The 26,694-nt window shown below is 35.8% G+C and overlaps 1 long non-coding RNA gene across 15 annotated transcripts in view; it reads right to left on the bottom strand.

The window, feature by feature from the left end:
• LOC112661817 (uncharacterized) overlaps positions 1 to 26,694 on the bottom strand; it is a 268,322-nt gene that overhangs the window by 50,603 nt on the left and 191,025 nt on the right. For all 15 annotated transcript variants that reach the window (XR_007407603.1, XR_007407613.1, XR_007407609.1 and 12 more), the window contains one exon: positions 22,819 to 22,968. This is a non-coding gene — a long non-coding RNA (uncharacterized LOC112661817). The remainder of the gene's footprint in view (positions 1 to 22,818; positions 22,969 to 26,694) is intronic.

Below are 26,694 nucleotides of genomic sequence, written 5' to 3'. Positions count from 1 at the left end.
GAGGCCAAAGCCAGATGGCGACAGCTGAAACATGTGGTAGAGCTCTGGAGTCATGAACTTCAGACAAGGCTTCTAAGAGGTTTAATTATGAAGGAGATGAGAAAGATGACTGAAGCAAGATCCAGAACTGAATGAGGCATCTTAAAATAAATTTATTTATTTATTTATTTATTTATTTATTTATTTATTTATTTATTTATTTATGTATTTATTTATTTATTCATTCATTCATTCATTCATTCATTCATTCATTCATTTTTGTGACAGGAAAATTGTGTGTACAGATTCCTAAGTATAAATAATTTGAAAATATTCCAAAGAAAGAGATAAATAATGTGCTATGGCAGTTGTACATGGATATATCCCCCCAATAAGAAATTCTAACAGCTTTGGAAATAAAGCTCTTGGTTATCAAAATATGTGTGGGCAGTTTGAAGACTCTAGTTCTCTTAAAATTTCTCTATTTACTTAATGTTTGGGTTATTGCTTCACGAGCAGAAGTGACATTAGCATTTTGCTGAAAGTTAAAAGCTATGAAAATATACTAGTTAGCTGAATGTATAAAAATGAATATAAAAATACAATTTTTATATTTAATAAATGCAAATATTTAAGATTCAATGTGTATTTAAGTTATTGATGGTAATACAGTTTTCAAGTAACATAGGTAAGAAATCTGCTTACCAGCTATTTTGTTTACTATTAAAAATATGTCTCTTAGTCTGTCTATAGAGAACTAGGAATCATGGGAGCACCTGGTTGGTGCAGTTAGTTGAACATCCGACTCTTGGTTTCAGCTCAGGTCGTGATCTCAGGATCCTGGCATGGAGCCCCACACTGGGCTCCACATTCAGTGCAAAGTCTATGTGAGATTCTCTCTCCTTCTGCCCCTTCCCTATTCACCCTACTTGCTGTCTGTCTCTATCTCTTTGAAATGGATAGCTGAATCTTAAAAAAAAAAAAAAAAAAAAAAACTAGGAATCATGTATTGAAAATGTTTGATATTCACATAATAGGAAGAAAAGAAGTTTAGCTATCTTAAAGAGTTGGTTCTACTAAGTATTTTATTACTTTAGGCTATATTTAAGTTTTAAAGCTCTGGAATGTAGCTAGTGGCTAATTTAGATCAGCATTCTAGACAAAGTGTTAGTATTAATGTAGCTGTCAATGATCCCTTCAGAGCTTTCTAACAGCTGAACTTCTATTTACTCCAGGTGCCAAATCACCAGGTAACCAGTCAGAAATGCCTGTCCAGTAGTGACGGGGAGGTGGAGAGAGAAAATATAATCAGATGCATTCTATAAAGCAGAAGAAAATGGTAAATAAATAACAAATCACTAACTTCATTATGAAAATTGGGGGACTGTCCTGAAGATGGGGATATCAACTTATTTTGAAAGTCACTTTTTTAAAAGGTTTTATTTGCTTATTCATGAGAGACACAGAAAGAGAGGGAGAGACATAGGCACAGGGAGAAACAGGCTCCCTGCAGGGAGTCTGATGTGGGACTGGATTCCAGAACTCCAGGATCACACCCTCAGCAGAAGGCAGAGACTCAAGTGCTGAGCCACCCAGGAGTCCTTGAAAGTCACTTTTTAAGCAAGCACATCCTAAGTGCTTGAATTCATTTTGAAAATATTATCAGGAACACATATAAACTTGAAGGTTAGATGTCTAGGTTAAACTCAGTTTAACCTAGATTCAGTATCAAATAAATGTGAGGATGGGGAAACTCATTTTGGTTTGCATAAAATAAAGTCAATATTCCCTGTGTTGATTGAACAGCTATAACAGGATGAGTTGAGACTGGAAATGAAATGTATAGGAAAAAAATAAAGCAGTGATAGATTTCTGTGTATACTAGATCTTCCTATAGCTACTTTGAAAGAAAGCATTGTTCTTTTCTTTAATGCTCCTGTAGATTACTGATAAAGAGGTATAAATTCAATTCAATGACAGCCATTCAATAGCTTGGCCAGCTGTCTTTGGTTTGTGGCTTTTACTGAATAGATAAACTGAACATATCATATGGTACTTGATGGACTTGAGAATCTAAGAAATTAATTCCTCTGGTGATAGGTGCTGAAGCTGGACATGCCTATACTCCACTGGGGGAGTAGATACTAGAACACAGGCAAGGCAGAGAGATTAAAGGCAGATGCTCAAAATGGAGATACACATACAGAAAGTGCTGGGACCAGAAAAGATAAGAAAGAGAACAGACGGTAAAGAGGAAGTGGTCTTCAGACATTCCATACCCTCTTCCCCTATTGCAGCCTATTTGTTCTTTTTTTTTTTCCTGCATTATAAGGCATCTTTATTTTTTCATATGCTCTTCTGATGACAATTTAAGTAATCCTATCCCTTATAATTCAAAGTGTCAGTGGGAGTGGGACAAGGGAGGTCACTGTGCAGAAAAGGGCAGAGATATATGAATTTGAAGGATATTCAAGAATAAATGGGATAGGAAAATAGGAGGCCAGGGCAAACTGAATTTAGCAACTGACAAAGTTTTGTAAATATGTTTATTTTTTTTAAATATTTCATTTGTTTATTCACACAGAGAGAGACAGAGACATAGGCCAAGGGAGAAGCAGGCTCCATGCAGGAAGCCTGATGTGGGACTCAATCCCAGAACTCCGGGATCACACCCTGAGCCAAAGGCTGATGCTCAACCTCTGAGCCACCCAGGCGTCCCTGTAAATATAAGTTTAAAAGGCAGTGCAAGATCTTGTAAACACTTTGATTTGAATTTTGATCTCTATTAGTAGGCTTGTTCTTTCACAGTTCCTTGAACTGCTTGTCCAATGATGTGAAACAGATATTTCCCAATGTTGATTTAGAATTTTCAAATTACTGTTATTTATACAGTGATACAGGTCTTTAAGTTTCCAATTTTAAATAACTAAATATCAATGTTTTTGTGTCTCTTATTATTTAACTAGAATATACTATACAGTATACAGTCCAACAGTTATCACAGAAACCTAAAAGAGATATTCTTACCATCTTTGAGCACTTATTTTTGCCAGGGATGGGAAAGTATCAACAGGTTATACTTCTGATCCTGGCCTTTTTATTCCTTCTCTATTTCCAACAGTGCAAATATAACAGAATGTAGTACTATAGGAATTTCTAGGCTATGCATAGAATATATTCAAAATGCTATCATCTTTTACTGCATCTACCCGATATATTCATAGTTGGCATATGATATGCTCATGAAAAAGATGACTCCAAAAGAGAAAACACAATGAGGAGAGAAAAGGCAGGAAAGATACATGCGCTGATTATTTTTGTTACTCTGGGTAATTGTGTGGACATCCTCAACTGCCTAGCAACTGCTAGATCTGATTTTCATTTCATTTTCTGAGAATATTCTTATTCCACATTAAATCACGATCTCTTGGGATATGCATGTTTAATGCATCATGTTTTAAAATAATAAAATGTAACATGTCAAGGGTTATTACACACCAAAAAGCAAATCAAACAAAGGAGGGAGGGATAACAAGGTGCCCCCGAAGTTCCAGAAGCCTTATTTCTTGGTATTTGAAATATTAGTGACTGGTTCAGTGCCCTTCAACTTGAAAATAGAGAAGACTAATAATGTCATTATTCCAGGCTCTCCTTCCACTTAAGGGTTACCCTGGACTGTACACTAATAATCAAAGTGAGAAAGGAGAAAAATGTAAAAGAAAATGTCAAGCAATCTCATTATCAACATACTTTCTCATAAGTTTTAGAAAATCACAACCTGGGATCCCTGGGTGGCGCAGCGGTTTGGCGCCTGCCTTTGGCCCAGGGCGGGATCCTGGAGACTGGGGATCGAATCCCACGTCGGGCTCCCGGTGCATGGAGCCTGTTTCTCCCTCTGCCTGTGTCTCTGCGCCTCTCTCTCTCTCTCTCTGTGACTATCATAAATAAATAAAAATTAAAAAAAAAAAAGGAAGCTCTTTGTTGGCTCTTTAAAAAAAAAAAAAAAAAAGAAAAAAAGAAAATCACAACCTGAGAAGTGAACTGATCTAATATTCTATTGTATAAGGCCGTGTAACTGAGATTTATAATCGATCTACAACCTGTTTGTGTTTAAAATATTGTACGTTCACTCAATAACATTCTTGAACACTTAATGTGTGTTTGAATGTCTAATGGAAAGATTAAGTCGATCTTCTCAAGCTAGTGAGGGAAAGAGCTTTGTAAACAGAACACAAATTCAACACATCTGAGAGAAGAGGGAAGGCTGGGGCTGAGGGAGGGTGGAGAGATTGATGCATTCAAAGGTAGAAAACAGGTGTGCATGTGTGTGTTTATCTGTGCCCACAATATTTGATAAGAAGATGATAATCTTCAGTCCATTTGTTTCGCTAGACAATCAATGCTGAATGCTTACTGATTCATCCTAGTCTTGAATTCATGTTTTGTTTTTTTTCTCGAATAAACATTTCTTTGTCCCTGATTGAAACATTCTTCATCTCAGACATTGATTCTGCTACAGACTTGAACCTGACCATACAGGTAGTCTTTTTCTGAAGCAAGATCCTGACCTATTTATTAGAGAAAACTGCTCAATGGCCCATTTGTACATTATTGCTTGGAAGTATTATACTTTACCCAAGCTAAGTCAACTACAGCAAGTTGATTTTCCAAGTTCCACTCCTAAGTTTTGGGAGGCATCCTGCTTTACTGCTTATAGTGATGAATGTTCTAATAGAGGTAGGGAAATCGACCTGTGTGGCATGGAAGAGAAATACATTCTGAATGCCATTATTTCTGATGGATTGTGCTAAGATAAGACTTTTTATGTGGGGAACTTAAAAAAAAAAAAAATCATGGTGTCTGATCCAAGCTGGGTATTCAGTAAGGAAAGGTAGGAAAGGGCATTGGCTGAAAGACAAACCTAAGTAAAAGCAGTGAACCACATAAGTTTATTCTGACTAGAAACAAGGACAAAAATCACTTGAAAGACACATAACAGCCTCCTTGGAAATCCGAATACACTTTTTTCCTCTCCAATTGCCCTTATTCAGGACAAAGATTTATTAATTTATTCATATTTTCAGTAAGTTTGATTGTGTGCCCATTACCTTGCTATAAGCACAAAATTACTTATGGATAAAGTACATCGCCTACTTCAAAACACCAACATCTCAGAGGAGGAAGAGAGCATTTGAAGATAACTATAATAAATGTGATAAAGGTAACAAAGGCAGCTTCCAGGAGCAAAGAAAATAAACCAGCCTAGTTGAACAGGACAGGCTACGTAGGGGAAGAAGTGGGCAAGGAAAGCATCATGGTAGAGAAGACAAAATTCCAGATCAGTAGGAAATTGAAAAGAAAAAACTAAATGTGAAAGTAATTTTAATTAGAGAAAATGACAGGGCACCTGGGTGGCCCCTCTCCGTCTGCCTCTCCTCACTGCTCATGCTCCCTCTCACGTTCTATCAAATAAATAAATAAATAAATAAATAAATAAATAAATAAATAAATAAAATCTTTCAAAAAATTAGAGAAAATGACAGAACTACAGAGATGATAATGTAATTCTAGAATATAAAGTGTAAGTCTGGGAGCAGTAAAAACTTAAGACTGAGATGTGGAGAGATAATACTGTGCAGAAGGCCCTGCAATCCATGTTGAGGAACTACACTTTGATACAGAGCCATAAGAGCAGTTGCTAAAGATTTAAAAAAAGAAGGGACAAAATCCACTATACATATAAGATAGATCCCTCTGTAAGGCTGTGGATGATGGATTTGAGAATGCATTATTAAAGGGAGGGAGACCAGGTCACAGTACTTAATTGAGAGATGATGAGAAGCCTAATTAAGGCAGCATTATTAGGGACAGAGATTAGTGAGTGTGTTGATCATAAAAAAATTATGAGAATATGCCTGGCTTTGTGATTAAGCTATAGGAGAGGCCAGGGGGAGGAAACAAATTTGAATGTACTTTCAGTTTTGTACCTCTAGTAAGCTTAAAACAGTGTTGTCAGCAAACAAAATAAAATGAAAAAGAAGAGGAGAATTACTATATAACTTTCAGACAGGACAAGTTTATCTTTGTTGCCTTTCAAAATACTACTAAAGTTGCAATTAGCATACAGGTCCACCAGAGCCAAACAATGGAATGAGAGAGAAAAAAAAAATTGAATAAATGATGTTACTGCATACTTTAAAAGAAGACGAAGGGATGGACATTTAGAAAAATAGAGAAAGATGGAAACTAAATGAAAAGAGGGATAATGAAAGGAATAAAACCAGTATAGTTATCCTGAACTTTTTATGTTTTGGATGTGGAGGGGCCTTCGGGGGGAGGTGGAGGACTAGAAGATGAAATTAGAAGGATTTGGATGAATAGCTGTAATGTTCTAGAGTCTAGGATATCTGGCACTGGGATACATAATGAAGCAGTAGACAAAGAAGAAGGACACAAGTAAAACTCTTCACTCTGTATCTTGCGATCCTTTCCCCTCATCCCCATCCAGAACGTTCCTGAGCTCTGCTCCCAGAATGCTCTCCAACATGTATATAAACTGTGTCACACTACTAAGGTTGAGAATTCCTTTCTGGAAAAACTAGTCAGCAATAGAGGAAATATCTACTTATTAGGAAAGCCTACTCATTTTAAAATAATTCTAGAGTAAATTTCAATAGCTAGAATGTTCACTGCGTATTCGCCTTCACAACCTATATTAGTTTCCTAGGGCTGCTATAAAAATAAAATAGTACAAATTTGGAGGGTTAAAACAGTAGGAACTTACTCCCTCAAAATTCTAGAGACCAGAAGTCTTGTAATCAAGGTGTCAACCCACACTCCATGAAGGTTTTTGGAGAGATTCCTTTCTTTCCTCTTCCAGCTTTTTGTGGCTCCAAGCATTCCTTAGCTTGTGGTAACATAGCTCAAATCTCTGACTTCACCTTCACATGATTTTCTTCCTTGTGTGTTTTTCTTCTTTGTGTCTTTTTTTCTTGTAAAGACACTTGTTATTGGATTTAGGGCCCACCCTAATTCAGGGTGCAATTGAAATTCTTAATTACATGCATCTGCAAAGAGCTTTTTTCCAATAAGTTCACATTCATGGCTTCCAGGGGTTATAGGATATGAGCATATATTTCAGGGAGTCACAATTCAACGTACTACACACCCCACACTCCCAGAGCAGCACATGCCATTATCATTCTTAAATATGATGTGGAAACCAATGAATGCTTTCAAGCAAGTTGAGAAGCGGGGGTTGATAAAGAAGTAAAAGAAGGGGGAGACAATGAGAAGAGAGGGGATGAAATCAAGGTCCCCACAAAGGAGTTTTGTTGTTGTTTAAGAAGAAAAATGAACTTATTATCTGCTATTAGAGAAATGGAGATGAAAACTGATATAAACACATGATGGTTTATGAACAGAGAGTGAGCTGGATATAATAGCTCACCTCTAATGAACAGGATAAAGCAGAAATAATGGTGAGTGCGACTTTAGAGCCCACATTTTTATGAAAGGCACTGAAGCTTCTTGCATAAACCACTGTGGTGCCATGTTGAGATACCTCTCAAGTAGCCGGTGGATAGACCTATGTTGCAAGGACCTGAGGTCTACTGCCAACAGCCATGTGAGTGAGATTCCTTGGTGGCAGATCATTTGACCCAGTCACATCATCTAGCGCCAGCAGCCCTAGCTGATATCCTGACTCTAATCATTTGAAAGATCTTGAGTCTCCCACCAAAGCCAGTCCTAAATTCCTGACCCACAGAAATTGGACCATAATAGATGTCTGTTCTTTTCAACCATTCTATCTGGGGTCATTTGTGATTTAGCAAGAGATAACACTGGTGGTACCACGTTACACTTCAGGGAATAAGTGGGAGGACATTCTGTGGAAACTAAGAATGTTGGGGAGTTTATTAAAAATTAAGTAATTATTCAAAAAATCACATTATAAAAGATTAGAAGGTGAGTGAATATTTGGAGAGTTGGGAAGTATGTGATTTCACAAAGAGACAAGGATTATGACTAATGAAAAGAGAACAGCAGATACACCAGATATTTTCATTAGAAATACAATATATGAACATTTGGAGAGATGTTTATGTATGTTAGGAGAGAACACTATTTTTAAATGGTGATGTAGGTTTGTGAATCCCCAGAGTTTCCCATTAATTTTAAAATAATTGGCTCATATCACTGTCAAGTCACAAAGATTTTGCCCATCGTGAAAACCTTTATTGTCATCCTCACAGGTGTTTTTTATATGCTGCTGCCCAATCCTTAATAGAGACATAAAGGATACACACACATTTGGATAGAGCAACTAGTGATGTCTGGTTCCTTGGGGGCCACGAAGTGATGCAAAACAAAACAAAACAAATCTCCCAAACCTTCCTAATTATTTACTCTCATATGGGTGAAGCATTCTTTAAGGAATATTCTTTGGTAGGCACAATCTTTAGGCTTGACTGAGGGCCACTTCCACAAAGGCAAAGAAAGTGCTAATTGGTCAATAGAAAATGAGAAGAGAGAAAAAATAAAGAGATGTGGTGAAAGGATGGCTACAAAGAAGACTATAGTTGGATAAGACTGACCACAAATACTTAACTTTTACACTGTCACTCCAGCAAGGGGTACTTTATGAACCAAGTTTATTTTGAGATCGATTCAATACTAAAAATAACTTTAACAAAAAATGTGTTTCTCTGGGAAAATATTTAAATTGGGAATGATCTTACAGAACTCTGGAACATGATCTGCTCACCTGCCAATCTACAGCTGCTCACGTAATACACAGCATGCCAATATATGGTATTACACTTCCATTAGTCATTTCCTATCACTCTGCAGGCCTGTAGAAAAAAAGTCATGTGGCTCGAAAGACAAAAGAAAAGTGGGAAGGAAAATAAATCTCAGCCTTTTTCCAAAGCTAACCAACAAAGTCCATTTACTTTGTGGGAACACCTCCCAGTTCTTCTGGAGGACCACAGTTGCCTACATGCTGTTCTAAACTCTACAAGGGAGGGATGCCTGGGTAGCTCAGCAGTTGAGCATCTGGCTTTGGCTCAGGGCTTGATCCTGGAGTTCTGGGATGTAGTCCCCAATCCCCCATCCCCCATCCTGCCTCAGGCTCCCTGTAGGGAGCCTGCTCGCCCTCTGTCTCTGTCTCTGCCTCTCTCTGTGTGTCTCTCATGAATAAATAAATAAAATCTTTATAAAAATAAAATAAACTCTACAAAGGAGCTCTGCCCTCCTCTGTAACCTAAACCTGACCTACACTCCTATCCTCCCCCCAACCAAAGTTTTCATAATCATGGGTCATCTTTATATTAAGAGCACTAAATTTGGCTACTGCATCCAAAACTCATGAACATTTGTTATTCTAGCTCTTTTGTACTTTGTTTTCACATACAATATAGATATGCACACTTAGGCATGAAGTGTGAAAGAAATATTGTTTTTAAAGAAGAGTTTAAGACTGAATAAACATATAATATCTTGACTGAGAAAAAAAAAACACCAAAATTTTTAATAAACAAGTAAATAAGAGAGAATACTGGGGATAACTAAAGAAATCTATCCAAAGGTCAGCAGAAGCTACCAGGAATTTGAAAGTAAACATATTAAGCTGGAAGTCAGGAAAGAAATAAAATTATAAATTAGAGATTTAGATTTCTTTCAACTGAAAAACGTTTGTTGCGAGTCTGACATTGCTGCTAGTGAGCTAAAGTTCTTTTGTAACCAATTATGTCTATTGCTTGCAGTAAGTCATAGTTCTTCACAGGTGTTAAATGTTGAAAAGCACAGACTTCTGTTGACAATGCGAATATAGTAAAACAATTTATGAACATGACAAAAATATCTTGAGGTGAAAAAAGTGGGTCAAAAGAGCAGCTTTTGTATTTTTGCTTTTGTAAAATGTTCAGATAGCCGTCCAATACAAGGGCAAATAAATCCTGTACACTAGAAAGCTTTACAAAAATTCTCACCTACAACCAAAGCAAAATAGTATATATGGCTTAATGTTGCCTATAAATACCCATGTGTACATATTAATTAATATGGTTCTATATGTATATATATTTGCATGTATTACTTTAGACCATTATTTTTCCTTACATAAAATAGAAAAAATAATTGAAGCCAACCAAACAATATCAGCACACTTTTGAGGGGGGATAAAGTATTTAACCACGAGAAAGAATAAAAATCAGTTGCATGAATTCCTTTACAAGATCAGGAGGTATGTGCGTGCTAATGCCACTTAAACATCATTCCATTATATTCCACTTCAGAATTCCCACTACACGTATATGGCAGTGTGCCAAGCCATTCTGAGAAAATAGAAGTGGATGAGTCCCTGAGAAATGGGAATGAGCTGCCACAGAGACTCAAATAGAATCAAAGGGGGTAATTGACTATAGTTATAATTATAGGTCTTTAATAATACCCGTCCTTTTGAGTCTTCGAATTGTGTAAGATTACTCTTGATGTATGCAAGTAAGGGCTAATTTGTCCAAAGCTGATCTCTTGCAGGAGATACTCCTAGACAAAGTGCTGTTCTGCCCCAAATCTATTACTTAAAGGAAAGAATTAAGGTTACCTTTACAGCTTGGATCCCAGTCCCAATTCAGCCATGAACAATAATGTGGCAAGGAATTTGTCACATAACACAACTGCAACAGCATGTCTTGTGCCCCTGCTCCCAAACATACCCTCCCAAGAAAGAGAGTTTTCCCCTCCAAACTTCAGCACCTACCTACACTGAACTGGCAACAGAGTTGCCTGGATTTAAGGTTCTAAACCATCAAGTTACTTTCTATGTTGGCCTCTGCTACCATTGGCAGAGAAGCTCTCTAGTTCTTTCCGAAAGCTCCACTGCCCAAGGACTGCTTTCTATTTCTTCAAATCTCACTTCAGGCTCCAGGACCTCACTTCAGATGTATATGAGCTACCCCAGAATGTGGTGACAAGGCAACAGGAACTGCATGCCTGTCACTAATTTGCATCTCTGAAAGTTGCATCAATAAATGCTATTACAGCAAACCTAATATTTCTGCTTGACTCTGCCCCTTTTTGCATGAGAGTAAGAATACATTAATCTGGATACACAAAGAAATCACTCTGTCCCTAATTTGATTCCTTCAACAGAATTTTAGCATCTAACAACAACTGAAGTCTTTTAACAAATTCTAATTGAACAAAAATGTTCTTTGTCTATCTTTCACTTGGATCAGAACACCACACTTGAATAATATAAGTAAATATAATTAAAAGGTCAAAATATTTAATGTATACTCATATTCTACTTACTAAAAAATATTTATTTCCAGCTATCATTTTGAGTTTTTGGTTTTTTTTTTTTTTTGTAAATAGAAAAAGAGCAATAAAGAAAAAAAGATTCAGGTGTTTCAAATATTAACCTCTCTATTTAACATTTCCCCCCCGAAGGCAACTAAGTCTCTCTTACAAATATGTGATAAATGAGAAAAAGGGAAAAAAGACTTATTGCTTTGGGACTAAGAGAACAGCTATGTAAGTGAACTCATCATTTTTCATCTTTTCTTTTCATGCTGTGCATTTTTTTTTAGGTTTGTTCAAAATTGAAAGTTAAGTGCATCAGAAAACAACATGTAACACTTGTTTTACAATCAATATGTGATATTCTGACAAGTCGAAAGAAATGGTTAGTTTAAAAACTATTAATTTAATGCAGGATTCTAATTTAAGATGCAAGCGAATCTTTAAACTCTTCATTAAAACACTTGGACCTCTATATCTTACCAATGTCTCAGCTGAAATATTAAATAATGTAACTTATCATTTAGGAATTACTACATTGCACTTAAAATGGATTTAAATGACACCATTAAAATAATGTCACCACAGAGAAGCGCTATAAATGATCTGACTCTCAGTCCCTTCAAATACCTGAAATTAAGACGGAATAAATCTTTACTTTGCTACATTCCTCAACTGTATTGATGTTTTATGAATCATTACATTTTAGATGCATTATGCCATGGGACACTCAATACCCTAGAAGAAAAAGCAACTTTAGTTTTCTTTAGTCTAAATCATCTGATTTCTGACATGACAGAATTTAGGTCTGTTGAAAAAGTAATGATTTCCAAGTAATCCCTCTATAGGTAGTTGCTGAGTGAATGACGGTAAGAGTAAGGCAACATACGTGGGAAAGGCATCGTGATGTATGAAGAAAGTTTAGTATAAGTCCCACGATGCAAACTGCAAGTGATTTTATGGTACTAAAGTCCCTGCGGTGAGAACAACCCATGATGATGTGCGTTCAGCTCCGCTATTCATCCTTCTCTCCCTCCATGCTTTCCCCATTCTCTGTGTTTCACCCAGGCTGGGCTGCCTTCATTGTCATAAACACACAGTATTCTTTCTTCTTTCTAGCGTAGGAGATGGCCTTTATCTATGTGTTCCTCTACCTTGTCCCCTGCCAATCTACTCATTTTTCAGAATCATGCTTCAGATCTCACTGGAGAAAACTTTCTTTTCCTTACCTTTCTTCTTCAGATCAGGTCAAGCACTCCACTTCCACCATTTCTTAGCATTAAGTACTTTTTCCATTTCCAGTTTTGACATATTTATTTCTGCTACTTTTCAACTTATTTTTGTCATCACCCTGAGTTGCAAGCTCCATGAAAGCTGGTATTTCTTGCCTGTTTAAACTAAACCCCTACAGTATAATGGCAGACAAAGAGAAAGTGCTCAGCATTTGTTGAATGAATGGATGGATGGATGGATGGATGGATGGATGGATGGATGGGAATGGATCACAATTTGCTATGTAGTCAATTAATGTTGTAGATCAAATGATATATCTTAGTATTTTAGAATGCTCATCCTCCTTGGTACTATTATATTAGTTTACTCATAAGAAAGTGAAGAAATGTAGAAGGGAACACATTCTTTCCAACTACAGTGAGATCCCTAAGGCCTTTATCACTAACACTCATACACATAGTACACATTGCCTTAACATTATGATATGATCTATGGACTCTGGATATTGGGAATGGGGTAGATAGAAAGCACCTGTCCAAACATGAGAGTGAAAATTTTGGCTCAGGTCATGAGTTCAGAGTTGTGAGACTGAGCCCCAGCTTGGGCTCCCAGCTCAGCAGGAAGTCTGCTGAAGATTCTCTCCTTCTCTCTCTCTAAAAATAAATAAATCTTTTAAAAAGAATGTTCACTCTATCAACATTTAAAATTAATGTAGTATATTGCTATCATATACATGACACCCTGTCTTTGGGGACTGGAAACTCCCTTGCTCCCAATAGTGAGATATAATATATTTGTGTTTCTTTTGGGTAAAATGACCCAGTTATTTGTCCTTTCCTTTCACTTCACTGTATGTTCTATAACTTCCCTTGGTCAAAAAGAGAATAACCAAATAAGAATCAGAATGTATAAATTAAGTTTTACATTCCTTATCCCCCTTCCTATGATTATGAATATGTAACATTTGGGATGCCAGGATAAAACTGAATAGATTGACCTGCTTTTCTGCAAGAAACCCTTCTAAATATAATTACTTTTTTTAAAATGCCAGTCATATAAAATAATTTTGGAAATGGTGCTCTGGGTTTTTTGAAGATTATAAGATTTACTTGAAATTATCCAAGATAAAATAAGTAGATTTTGTACTAAAGTTGATACATGTTAACATAAATTTTAAAAAACCAGTCTCTTATACTTGAGTAATTTTTACTATATGTTCCCACCAAAATATTTCCAACAAAAGTTCAAAAAATTTCGGACCTTATGTTCCTTATAATTTATATATATATATAAATATATATACATATATATAATTATCATGATATTGATGCTTTAGTTTAAATGATTTTAAAGGGTAAATCATAATGGATACCACATAATAATTGAGACACAGAAGGGCAATTGAAAAGCATTTAAATAAAAATAAGGCTTGTTTGATAAAGTAAAATACACCAAATAATCAGTATTAAAAGTCCCTATATGTTCTTTAACTGTATTAAGAAATTATTTACAAATAAGTAGTGTAAAGAAAGTACCTAACCAGTGATTATAGTTTTCTTGAAGCCATCACAGTCCATCATTTATTTCAAAAAGTTATCATATATTCAAAATGACATCAAGTCTATTTCAGAGATAACTCATTCAACTGTTTAGTCTTCTCCGGCCAATGGAAAAATGTTTGCACTTGTAAGCCAATAAATCATGTACAGTATACCATAAGTATAGACGTATACTTAATTGCAAAATAGAGTTTTTCAGGATTTCTTTCAAAATATTTGCTATTAGTTTAGAGCAGATGAATTCCAGCTTGACGGGCAATATAACTCTTCTGCATTGATTAAAAACAATGGTCTAAACTTTACTATTAAAGGTTAAGTAGATTTTTTTAATGAAAATATGGTATAGTAAAAGGTGCTCATTTACTCACACCTTAACGTTTATGATTAGTCCAACAGAGTAAAAATGTCCAACCATACACAAATATAATTAATTTTATCAAAGGAAATAAAAATGCAAAACAAAGACAAACAGGAAATTAAGCAGCAAGGAAATTAAAAGATTCATTGTGACTTTAATCCCTTCTCAGATTCTGAGTTTAATTGCCAGTTGCAGGGTAAGCTCAATTATAAAATCACTCTAAGAAAACTGACTTTTCAATTTTAGGTTAATTTCATGAGTATGGAGGGAGCCTTGGTTGAAAATCGGAGGAAATAAAAATATTCCTTGACGAGGGGCAGCCCGGGTGGCTCAGCGGTTTAGCACCGCCTTCTGCCCAGGGCCTGATCCTGGAGACCTGGGATCGAGTCCCACATCAGACTCCCTGCAATGGAGCCTGCTTCTCCTTCTGCCTGTGTCTCTGCCTCTCTGTGTGTGTGTGTGTGTGTCTCATGAATAAATAATAAAATCTTTTTAAAAAAAGATAATAAAATTAAAAAAAATCTTTCTCCTTGACGAAAGCTTATGAAGAGTAGTGTTTCTCAATAAGCACACTGTTCCAGCAATTATAAAGTCACATAGATTCTAAAAAAAAAAAAAAAAAAAAAGTACTGATATTTAATATGTATATTTTGTTACTCTTAAAAATGTACTGTTTGAAATTTATGTGGATGAGTTTAATCTCATAAATCACTCACTTAAACAAAAATAATATTTAATGATAAGTTAATGATAAAAGGTCTCATGAAAAAATTTATGGGAAAAATTGTTTAGCAACTCAACTGGTTTGAACTGAATTAAAGCATCATGGAATATAAGTTTAGTGCACATCTTCCCACAGATTAACATAATGTGATAAATATTTGAATGTAATCTTTCTACTAAGGCAGTTTTCCAACCCCTTTTAGGGGAAAAAAAAAAACGGAATTTGTCTTGTTACCTTCAGATTTATTGTATGAAAAATACTGTTTTGTTCAACAGAAATGGAATCACTTATGTGACCTGTTCTTCAAGGCAGTCTTCTGATTTATTATTTGTTCATTCTTTAGCTGTGGCTTAACTGCATATACAATCATCCTACATATTGATATTCCAAATGAGGTTTGTCAAATCCCTCAAGATTAAGAGTTAGTGTAGTCAATAGTTCCTCATTTAGAAATCAAGTTTTTGCTATTTTGATGTATTTTGGAGCTCTCAGTGAACGGCCTTGATTTTTTGATTTCTTAAAATGTTTTATTTTGAATAACCCTTCCATTTCTATGATAAACATTATAGCTCAGCCATATGTTGATTTTATTCTGATTTGACATTAAGCAAATTCAATTTTTAAAGTTTCATTTATAAAACATTTTCTCCTGTAATCACACACATAATTTATATGCATATACAAATATATGAAATTATACAGAATTCATTATATATGTATATACACATTAGAATAATTTACATATAATCATACTTTCACACATATACATGCATTTCAAGAGAGGGAGATACCCAGATTAATATAATTTTTAGCATTAAGAATTCTATTTAGAAAAACTTGTATCTTTGTATATTTGTTCTGAGATTGCTCTCCATTTCTTTTTATCATTAATAGCCACCTCCCCAAGCTACATATTATAGAAATCATTCTTAAAGAATCATTTCAACTCCCTGATCTTTGGTTCCTGCTGTAAATTGATTCTACACACAGCAGTCTAATGAAACCATATAAAAAATACTTTTGTGATTCTAAACCATAGAAACGTGGATGGATGTTCCCTCTCTGAAAGATGAACTTAACCCTGGTGTGATTCTTTATCTAGTCACATTATTTTTCAGGAATAAAGTAGCAAAACCACAAAGCCTAGAGAGAGCGCTTGGGTTAAGTGTTTGTGTAACTCTTTTTCTCAGTATGCAATTTCTTATTCTCCTTCTATATTTCTTTAACTGATTCTCTCAGTATGTCCTCGTTATATCTTACTTTAGCAATTCTTCAAAATACTGTCATTAGTGAAAGGGATCTTTGCTCTGAGAGCAAGTGATGAAGGTATAAATTACATGAGTAGAAGAAAAGATGTGCCCTAGGAATTTAAACCCATTTTGCCTTCATGATTCAGACAAATTCATTCAGTGAGCTAATGAGCTATGAGAAATGAGATACATTTTAAACACATTGCTTAGTGTAGAGAATGTTTTTGTAACTTGGTTTTATCATTAGAGTTGTGGTCTCACATGCTGCATTAGGGAATTCAGAATATGTTTAACTAATGTCTTTCATTTTTAGAAAAAGTAATAAAAACTGAGAATTACCAATAACTTTTTTTCTTTCTTAAGACATATGATATATTTAATACGTTTTTTTAATGGCCAATAGTATTTTACTTTTTATGTATTTGTTTTTACAACCTGCTTTATTCAAAACAATTTATTATGGTTGATGATCTTTATTAAAAAAAAAAAAAGAAAAAAATAAAGAAAAGCCTGTTTGAGAGTTGGAACTAGGGATATAGAGAAAAATAACTACTTAGGATTGATTGTGAGAACACAGGTCAGAGCAATGGTAAGGCATGGGTCCAATTAAGTGTTAGGTACCACAGATTAATAAAAATGTAAACCTAAACAGAGAGAAACAGATAAAGAGGCTTTCCTGATAATCTCATGCATTCCAAGGAAGGAATTCTGTAGTATTTCAAAGATTATTTTATAGGAATATGGTGAAATAGCTGCTCCATATTTTCAGTGAAGTCTGAAAGACAAAACCATCTTCTATGTATAGTAGATATTTTTGCTAGAATAATATTCTTTGACTTAACAGTAGCACAACATGATTCTATTATTGCTGAATCACTGTGATCATACTATTATTATATAATACTGCATTTTAACCACAACAAAATATAACTAATTTTAAAAATCCATTTCCAAATAATATATGGAACATCTAAGAAGTACAGCTTCCTATTTCTAGATGGCTCTGAAAGTGACCAATGAACGCCTTGTCCTTATCACCAAGTAGTGAAAAGTAAGATCCAACTGTGACTCTGCCTTCAATAAACTATAGAAGTAGTGAGGAAATACAGAGAACACATTATACTTAAAGGGCCCCAGGTAAATAAATCTTTGATTTTTTTTTTTTATGTTTAAGAAAAATAATCCTTCCTGCTTTGTAATTGTATTATGTTAGTGTAGCTTTTCCTTTTTAGTACACCTTTTCTCTCTCTCTCTCTTTTTTTTAAGATTTTATTTATTTATTCATGAGAGACGCAGAGAGAGAGAGAGGCAGAGACACAGGCAGAGGGAGAAGCAGACTCCATGCAGGGAGCCCGATGTGGGACTCGATCCCAAGACTCCAGGATCACGCTCTGAGCCGAAGGCAAACGCTCAACCACTGAGCCACCCAGGTGTCCCACCTTTTCTCTTTTAGATAAAAATAATAGCTGGTATTTGTTGAACAAGTACAATCACAGAAGTTTTGAGATTTCCATGAACTCCATTCTCCTGTTCTTACCTAGGAAGAGATGGTTCTAAGCATGAAGCCTTCTAATTAGAGAATTCATTTCTTACCCTTCTTTACGGGTAGGCATAGCATAGGGGGTCAATTTTCCTCATGATAGTGAATGGCAGTGTGCCACTTGGGGGCCTGAGTTTACAGGACTGTGACCTCTCCCATATATTCTCTTTCTCCCTGATTGATGAAACTAGACTTAGAGAACCACTAGGTAACATGGAGATTATCACAAGCTATTTGCTAATGCCTCCCAGGAAAACTGTCACTGTGAACTAAAAATAGGGTTCCTTGTTTCTTTTTATTTACTACATTATAAAATGCTTTTAAAAATGTAATAGGGTTGGCCTTTTATTCCCCCTAATAAGTTTAACATGTGTCATGCAATGTTCTAAGATCTTTATATACGCTGTATAATTTAATCATCAAAATAGTTACATGGGTGTTTTATTGCTATTCTTTAGAATAAAGAAACTTAGTTTTATTTAGATGAAGTCATTTACCCATGTTCACTCCTCTATTGCCATATTTCATCAACTCTAAGAGGCACATAGTTTCCATATCATAACATCTCTGAAATCAAGATGTATCTTAATTAAAATAATTGGTATCCTACAAATCATTTGTAGGAGTTTCTTATGTGTGTCTAGGAGAGAATATAAAATAGTGGTGTATCCTCTAAAAAAATGATGTCTTGGATTTGACAAAAATAAGTAATCATGGTTATAGATATTCAAACTTTTGATCTGAAGTACTGCTTCACTTAAAAAAACAAAATGTGGGGCACCTGGGTGGCTCAGTAGGTTAGACATCTGCTTTTGACTCAGTTCATGATCCCAGAGGTTCTTGGGATCAAGCCCCGTGTTAGGCTTCCTGTTCAGAGGAGAGTCTGCTTCTCTGTCTCTGTCTCCCCTCCTCCTGCTCGTGCTCTCTCCTGCACTCTCTCTCTCTCTTTCTCTCTCAAATAAATAAAATCTTTTAAAAAATAAAAATACAAAACAATTTCAACATAACACCAAAATGGTGTCTAGGAAGGATAGTTTTGCCTATTTTTCTTTCTTTTCTTTTCTTTTTTTTTTTAAGATTGTGTTTATTTCTTCATGAGAGACACACACAGAGAGAGAGAGAGGCAGAGACATAGGCAGAGGGAGAAGCAGGCTCCATGCAGGGAGCCCGATGTGGGACTCGATCCTGGGACCCCAGGATCACGCCCCGGGCGGAAGGCAGGCGCTCAACCGCTGAGCCACCCAGGCGTCCCTGCCAATTTTTCAAATTGGTTTGATTCTGTTTATTTTCAGTTTCCTGTGCCTTTTCCAGTTTTCATGTTAATAAATATATGAACTTTAATCTTCCAGCATAAATTAACTGCTTTGTTGAAACACCCAAACAGTGATAGGTGGGAAGGTGTTTGCAATTTTATATATATATTTCCTTGTTGATGCAAGAATGCAAGACGGGACTAAATCTCATCTCCTAGGATACGTCCTGCCATAACAGAATTAATAAATTAGACAAAGTGTATTGTTTACAAGTAAGACACTTTTTTAATTACTGTATAATGTATTATTGGTTTCAGTGGTGGAGGTCAGTGATTCATCGATCTTATGTAATACCCAGTTCTCATTACATCACATGCCCTCCTTAATGTCCATCACCCAATTACCCTGTCCCCCTTCCCCTCTCCCCTCCACCGACCTTCAGTTTGTTTCCTATGATTAAGAATTTCTTATGGTTTGTCTCTCTCTCTGATTTCGATTTGCTTATTTTTCTCTCTCTTCCCCTATGATCTCTGTTCTATTTCTTAGAGTCATTCAGATCATATGATGATTTCTGATTTTATATAGATATAGGTATGTAACTATATCACAATAAAAAAGTAGCTGTCTTCAAGTTTTGATAATAAGGTGTATTTTTCTCTTAATTTTATTTTTCTGTGATTATAGAAATCTGTTATGTATAGATCTTGGCACTACTGAATAGGAATAATGAAATATAATGTAACACTTTTTTGAGCACTGGTGAAGGCCAATCACTATGCAACACAATTTATAAGAATTATTACTTCATTATTCATTACAAGCCTATGAGATATTACACTATTATTCCCATCTTATTACTGAGAAAACAGCCCAAGCAGATAAAATTATACAAAAGCTACAAAATAGAGGAACTAGTACTGGAACCCATGTGATTCTGAAACTGTTTTTTAACAATCAGTTATATTTTTTTCCTGAAATCTAATGTCTGTCTTCTCAAGTAGTAGAGAAAACAGTATATACATGAGACAATATTAAATACTGTCTGTTAAGAAAGTAAAAGCTGGTTTGAACTGAAACAGGCAAAAGACCCCTCTCATTAATCAGCCTGGGGGAGAGGGTGTGAGCAAACACAAAACGACAGCTACTAAATTAACAGGAAACACTGTATCTCCCCAGTCATAGAGAAGCTGTAAAATTCATTAATGATCTCTTTTTGGAGAGTAACTGTTTCTTACCAGTCACAACCCAGCCTCTCTTTGCTGCTTACATTTATAATTAGAGATGCCCAATTACTAAGTCATCTTCACTTTAGGAGAGCACTCAATGACTAATTAATCTCCACTTCTAAACTCTTTTAGAAAAAAAGACCTCAAACTCATCCTTTCCTTAGACCTTTCTCAAAATCATTCCATGAGAAGCTAAACTTTACAAAAGATACACCTCTGGAGAGTCACCCTTGTTGCATCAAGTCACTCTCTCTGACTTGTCAGATTACAGTTTGCCCCTGTGTTTGTTTGATCACATGGATTTAGGCTTTACTGCATGGTTGCCTTAATATAAAGCAGATATGATAAATGTTGTTAAACAAGTTTAAATATTTTGTACTTGGAGCAGTGAAGAGGAAGCAATTACTTTTGGGTTGAAAGACCAATGAAAGCTTATGCATAACGATTCTTGAGGCAGGCTCTAAGTTGGAGGCAAAACTGGTTGTAGGAGTCTATTCCAGGATGGAACAGTCTGGACATGGGAAGGACACTGTCAGAAAACATCAAAGCATTCTACTTGGTTTGAATTAGGTTTAAGAATATGCGGTCTGTAAAGCAAAGTTGGAGATACAATGTAAAATGTCTCAAATACAATAAAATAAAAGTTAGACATGTCTTCTATAGGCTGTCAGGTTGGATGCAAAGGCATTTGAATGGTAGATGATAAACAGATCATTGGATTAAGACAAAAAGCAGTCTAGTGTCAGTTAAAAGATGGATTTGGGCATGTGAAATTTGAGAAAGGGAGAAGGGTTAAGAAGATACCACAAAAAACTGAGTGAACGTTCCATTGCCAGAATAATTGAAGTTAGAAAATATATATGTGTGACAATGTTTGATGAGAGATAAAAGAGAAAGAACAAAAAAGAAATTGTGGTAATGTTTTTAGTAGAAAATGGTGGCAGACTCAGGAGTTGGTGATATTATCAAAGAGGGGAAGATAAATATTCTTGTTTGATAGGCTGCCAAGAGCAGGCACTGTACTAAGATGGAGTTGAAAGCTGACATACGAAAATAAGTATCTAGATCAGGAGCAGAGGATCTGAACTGGAAAGGACAATTTGAGGGTTGTCACTCCCGAAATGAATTTTTAAAGTACATCAGTAGAGTATTTAAAAGAAATCACGTGAAATCCATTTAGGAGTCATGTTTTAAGAAAGAGCAAATAACAAAAATCTGGTAAATAGCAGAATAAAAAAAAATGAGAGATAGAGAATAAAATAAAGAGTTTTAAGAAGAAAGAAATTGATGACAGCGTTACATAGCTCAAGCGTGTGGAGGAAGAAAATAAGATTTGGTGGTCATGAACTCACTGATGCTCCATTCCAATAGGACTAAGGTATTCTCAAGCCTTTTCCGAAGCTCTCTCTTTTATTTTGAGGGAGGTTATTACATAAGGTTATTACCGTATGGAAATGTATAGCATTTCCCCAAAATCCAAAACTCTTCTTAGTTTCTCATTTATTTTATGGTCTTTAAAGTCTTGCATTTCTTCAAAGTTAGAAGTTCTTAGGAACGAAGGCTCCCAGTACAACGTGGTGATGGGGGGATACTGAAGGAACACGGATCTGTGCTGGGCAATAAAAAGGCAATGACAACTGACCAGAATCTCTGTAAGCAACTGCTTATATTCAAAGCACTGTGCCATCCTCACTGTTCTATGAATCCATTACTTACGAACAATTGATTTTCTATTTAAGTATAAACTTTCAAGGTCACTTAAACCCAAACAGTATATATCATACATTTGAACACCGTGGGTAACCTCAATGAATGTTTCATCTATAATCTCTCCTCGGCACACACATCTGATTTATTGTAGCTTCATTGCTGCTAACTCATCATATAAGTGAAATGCCAAACAGGTTAATTTTCCCTGTGAATGTGAACAGTTTTTTCACTTATCATTTTTGCCAGTTTTCCTTTTTCCACTCTCAAGGAGGGAGCTATGTAACATTTTATAACTTACCGTTTACCTGTTGAGTCATTCTGGAAACTGTCAAGAGCACCTTTAAGGACAATGCTGAGTCAATTACTGTAATCACTTCCCGCCTCTTTCTCTAACAGACATTTGCCATTTAACTGACAGCTTAGTCCTGAATGGTCTCTTGATTTTAAACCTCTTGTTGAAAGATTCACTGACTGCTCAGATAAGAGTCAATTTATTAATTTTTTCCAGAGCTTTTGACATATTTGAAAAAGTCACCTTCTCTTCACTTTAAATATCATTTTCACCAGGTAATCACTTCGCTATTAATTTAAGTGGAAAAATCCTCCCTGATGTTCTTCATAAAAACTTTTATGTTCTTCCATTGCCTTGCCCTAAACACGCTGCATTCTATAACATACTTACTGATGCATTCTTCATTTTATCTGTAGTAGGTAATAATCATCTTTGTTTTGTTTTGTTTTCTTGCTGGGCTACTCTTCTCCACTTCCAATCCTTTCTCAAAATTCATATATTCATTACATTCTGAGCTCTCTTATGGCAAATTCATAATTGCTAAAGAAAAAAAAAATGGGGGGAGGGTTACAAGTTGGGCCCAGGGGTGCCCGGGTGGCTCAGTTGGTTAAGCATCTGCCTAAGGCTCAGGTCATTATCCCAGGGTCCTGGGATCAACCCCCAGGTCAGGCTCCCTGCTCAGCAGGGGGTCTGCTTCTCCCTTTGCTCCTCCCCCTGCTCATGTGCTCTCTCTCTCTCTCTCTCTCTGTCATGCTCTCTAATAAATAAATTAAATCTTAAAAAAAAAAGAGCAAGTTGAGCCCAGATTGATTTTCTATTATCTGAGTTAATGACAATGGGAAAAAATTTGCCTGCCTAAACACATATGAAGAAACTGCTCTTCAAAGCATCCAACAAGTATTGGGGTGCCTGGGTGGGTCAGTTGGTTAAGCATCTGCCTTCTGCTCAGGTCATGATCCCAGGGTCCTGGGACGGAGCCCAGCATCAGGCTCCCTGCTCAGCAGGGAGTCTGCTTCTCCTTTTCCTCCTTGCTTGTGATCTCTCTTGCTATCTGCTATCTCTGTCTCTCTCTCAAATAAATAAATAAAATCTTAAAAAAAAAAAAAACCCGAAGTATCCAACAAGTATTTTTATATGTTTTGATAACTTGTGCTACTTTATAGACACACAAAACTATTTAAAATATTTATAAGGAAATTATTTTCTTCTTGTGTCCATATTTTATTTGCATCAAATTATGCCTACTTTCTTGAAAATACTACTGAAAACTTTCTTTTATTTCTCCAAAAAGTTTTCAAAGCTCTACTCTCCTGACATATATATATATATAGAGAGAGAGAGAGAGAGACAGAGAGAGAGAGAGACAGAGAGAGAGAGAGAGAGAGAGAGACTGAATTGTTTTGTCCCTGAAAAATTCAAATGCTGAAATTGTAACCTCTAAGGAGATGATGGTATTTGGAGGTGAGGCCTTTGGGAAGTGATTAGATATTGAGGGTAGAGTCCACTGAATGAGATTAGTTCCTCTACAGAAGATACCCCAGTGATGTCTTTCTCCCTTTTTCTCCCATGTGAGGATATAATGAGAAGACAGTTGTCTGCAATCTAGAAGAGGGCTCTTATCAGAACTAGGCCTTTCTGGTGCCCTAATCTTGAATTTCTAGGCTCCAGAGCTGTGAGAAAAATAAATTCTGTTGTTATAAACCACGTAGCATATGGTACTTTGTTAATGCAGCCCTAATTGACAAGGACAAATTCCTAAATGTATGCCTAAAGTATAATCTCTCCAAGAAGACTTTTCAACCTCTAACCTCTGCCCTCAATCCTCTCCTGAGTGCCTACTGTCCTTTTGTTTTGTTTTGAAGTTTCCATATTATTCGTCTTATGCAAGAATTACAACTTTATGAAAAATACGTATGGCCACAAAAGGAACCGGGATCTTGTTAAACAAAATTTGGCTTGTCTAAATTGGCTCGGTTTCTGCTAAACTTGGATTCCTCTCTTCACCATCACTTTGCTGCCTATGCCTTTGCCTGGACCCATAATCTTAATACATGTTAGTCTGCTACAAACATCTACTGTGCTATCGGTGAATATTTTCAACATTTCTCAGGTAGGAAACAAAAATCTACCTTTTCTGCTCTATGTACACAGGACTCAGGAAACATCATTTCTATCATACTTGTTATTTAGAAAGTTTCATTGTCTCAGAATAACTGGCATTCCTGGAGCTTTTTCTGTTCAGAACCTCTCCCAACAGCACTAACAAAGTACCATTGTATTTCCAAGCACTTATGTTATATAGAATGATAATATGTGTTTTTCTCTTCAAATCATTTTCCAAACAGCAAGTATGGAGGATACAAACTTTAAATACAGGTGTGCTTTGTACAGGTATAGCTCCCCTCTCTACTGTAAATTTTATGAGGGGTCACTGAGTTGATTTGTCTCCATATGCCTCAGGACAACTAACAGTAAGGATTTATTTATTTATTTATTTTTACAGTTTGTGCACAACAGAATTTTTTCCCCAATTTTTAAGTTTCAGCTTTCAAAACCACTGCAGAGGACCCTATATTGCTGAAGAAGCCAGGACAGCCAGATGATAAATGGTACTACAGAGCTGTATATACTTCCAGAATCTGTGGATCCTAACAAGAGGGTTAAAGAAGCAGAGTAGTGGCTAATCACTAACCGAATGAGTTAAAATGAGGGAATTTGGGGCCTTCCAAATATTCAGGAAAATTTTTCCCCTTAATTTGTATTTTTTTAAAGCTTTTATTCATTTATTCATGAGAGACACAGAGAGAGAGAGAGAGAGGCAGAGACACAGGCAGAGGAAGAAGCAGGCTCCATACGGGACTCGATCCCAAGACCCCAGGATCACACCCTGAGCCAAAGGCAGACCCTCAACCACTGAGACACCCAGGCACCCCCCTTAATTTGTATTTTAAATTGTATCATTTTCCTAAGAATCTCTTATATAATCTCTGCAGGCACAAAGCTACATTCTAATAAGAAATAAGACTTTCCCAGCTCCCTCCAAAGAGAAAATACCAATCTTAAACTTGATTATCCATAATTAGAGTTCAAGGTGTTGGGATTGTATTTTAGAGACTCTACACAATGAGAGGGCTACAGAGAATCCATAAAATTATCTGAGTTTTAAATGAGTGTACTTAGCTAAATTAATGCTGTTTATGAATTTCAAATACAACACCAGCAGTGTCTAAGACATTAGAGAAAGCTCCTCTGTTAAATAGCACACAGAAAGAGCTGATCCTTGCTTTGATAGCACTCTGTATTTAAAAATGTGAAATGGTAAACAGCATATAAGACCACTGGTTTCTTCAGGTCCTGCCCTCCCCTTTGCATTCAGAGAGATAAAGAATTTCACGTTGTTTAAAGCCATCTATGAGTGAAACGAAACAGAAGGATGAATTGACAGGTAAGCAATTAGCTCATTTCAGGCTAGGCAGGTGGAACGCTTGCCCTTCAGGCAGGGTCTCAGCTGTTTTCCTGAGCTGCTGAAGAAGAGAGATGGTCATCAATTTCCACTTACCCTTTTTCTAATGTCTCCCCTACCAGGAACATAATTTTGACTGAAATGTGTCTGAATATATTTGATATTTATAAATGCCAGTATAATATTCTGAAACAATAGATACATACAAATATACTTAGATGCAGTATTTGAGATGCTACAGAGTTAAATTTCTGTGTGGTTTTTTTTTTTATTTTAAGGCATTTTTTAAAAGGCATATTTAGGTTTTTTGTTATTGTTTTGTTTTGATTTTGAGAGGAAGAAAGGGAGGGGGAGAGGGAGAAGGAGAGAGAGAATCTTAAGCTGGCTCCACACTGAGCTTGACTCAGGGCTCAATCTCATGAACCTGAGATCATGACCTGAGCCAAAATCAAAAGCTAGATGCTCAACTGACTGAGCCACCCAGGCACCCTTTAGATTTTCTTTAATCATTCATAACATACCAGTAAGAAATCTAGTGGAAGGAGACAATCCTAGAGCATTTCCTAAAAGCAAAGAAAAATACTACCAAAATAGGGAACTCCGTTGTAGCAAATTTCTCTAAACAAATAATTACACCCAGCTCCTTGTTATCACTATGAAGTCTAAACTGAATATCAACTAAAACCTGTGCCAATATAAAATTAAACTAAACCTCTTGCTGTCTAGTTGTAGCCCCTTCTAAGACTATTTTAACAGAATTTATCTTCTAAAAGATTTTATTTATTTAAAACATGATTTTATTT

Source organism: Canis lupus, chromosome 31 (assembly GCF_003254725.2).
Source record: "Canis lupus dingo isolate Sandy chromosome 31, ASM325472v2, whole genome shotgun sequence".
Taxonomy (NCBI): domain Eukaryota; kingdom Metazoa; phylum Chordata; class Mammalia; order Carnivora; family Canidae; genus Canis; species Canis lupus.
The sequence above is the reverse complement of the archived record's forward strand: the minus strand, read 5'-3'. Positions and strand labels throughout refer to the sequence as shown.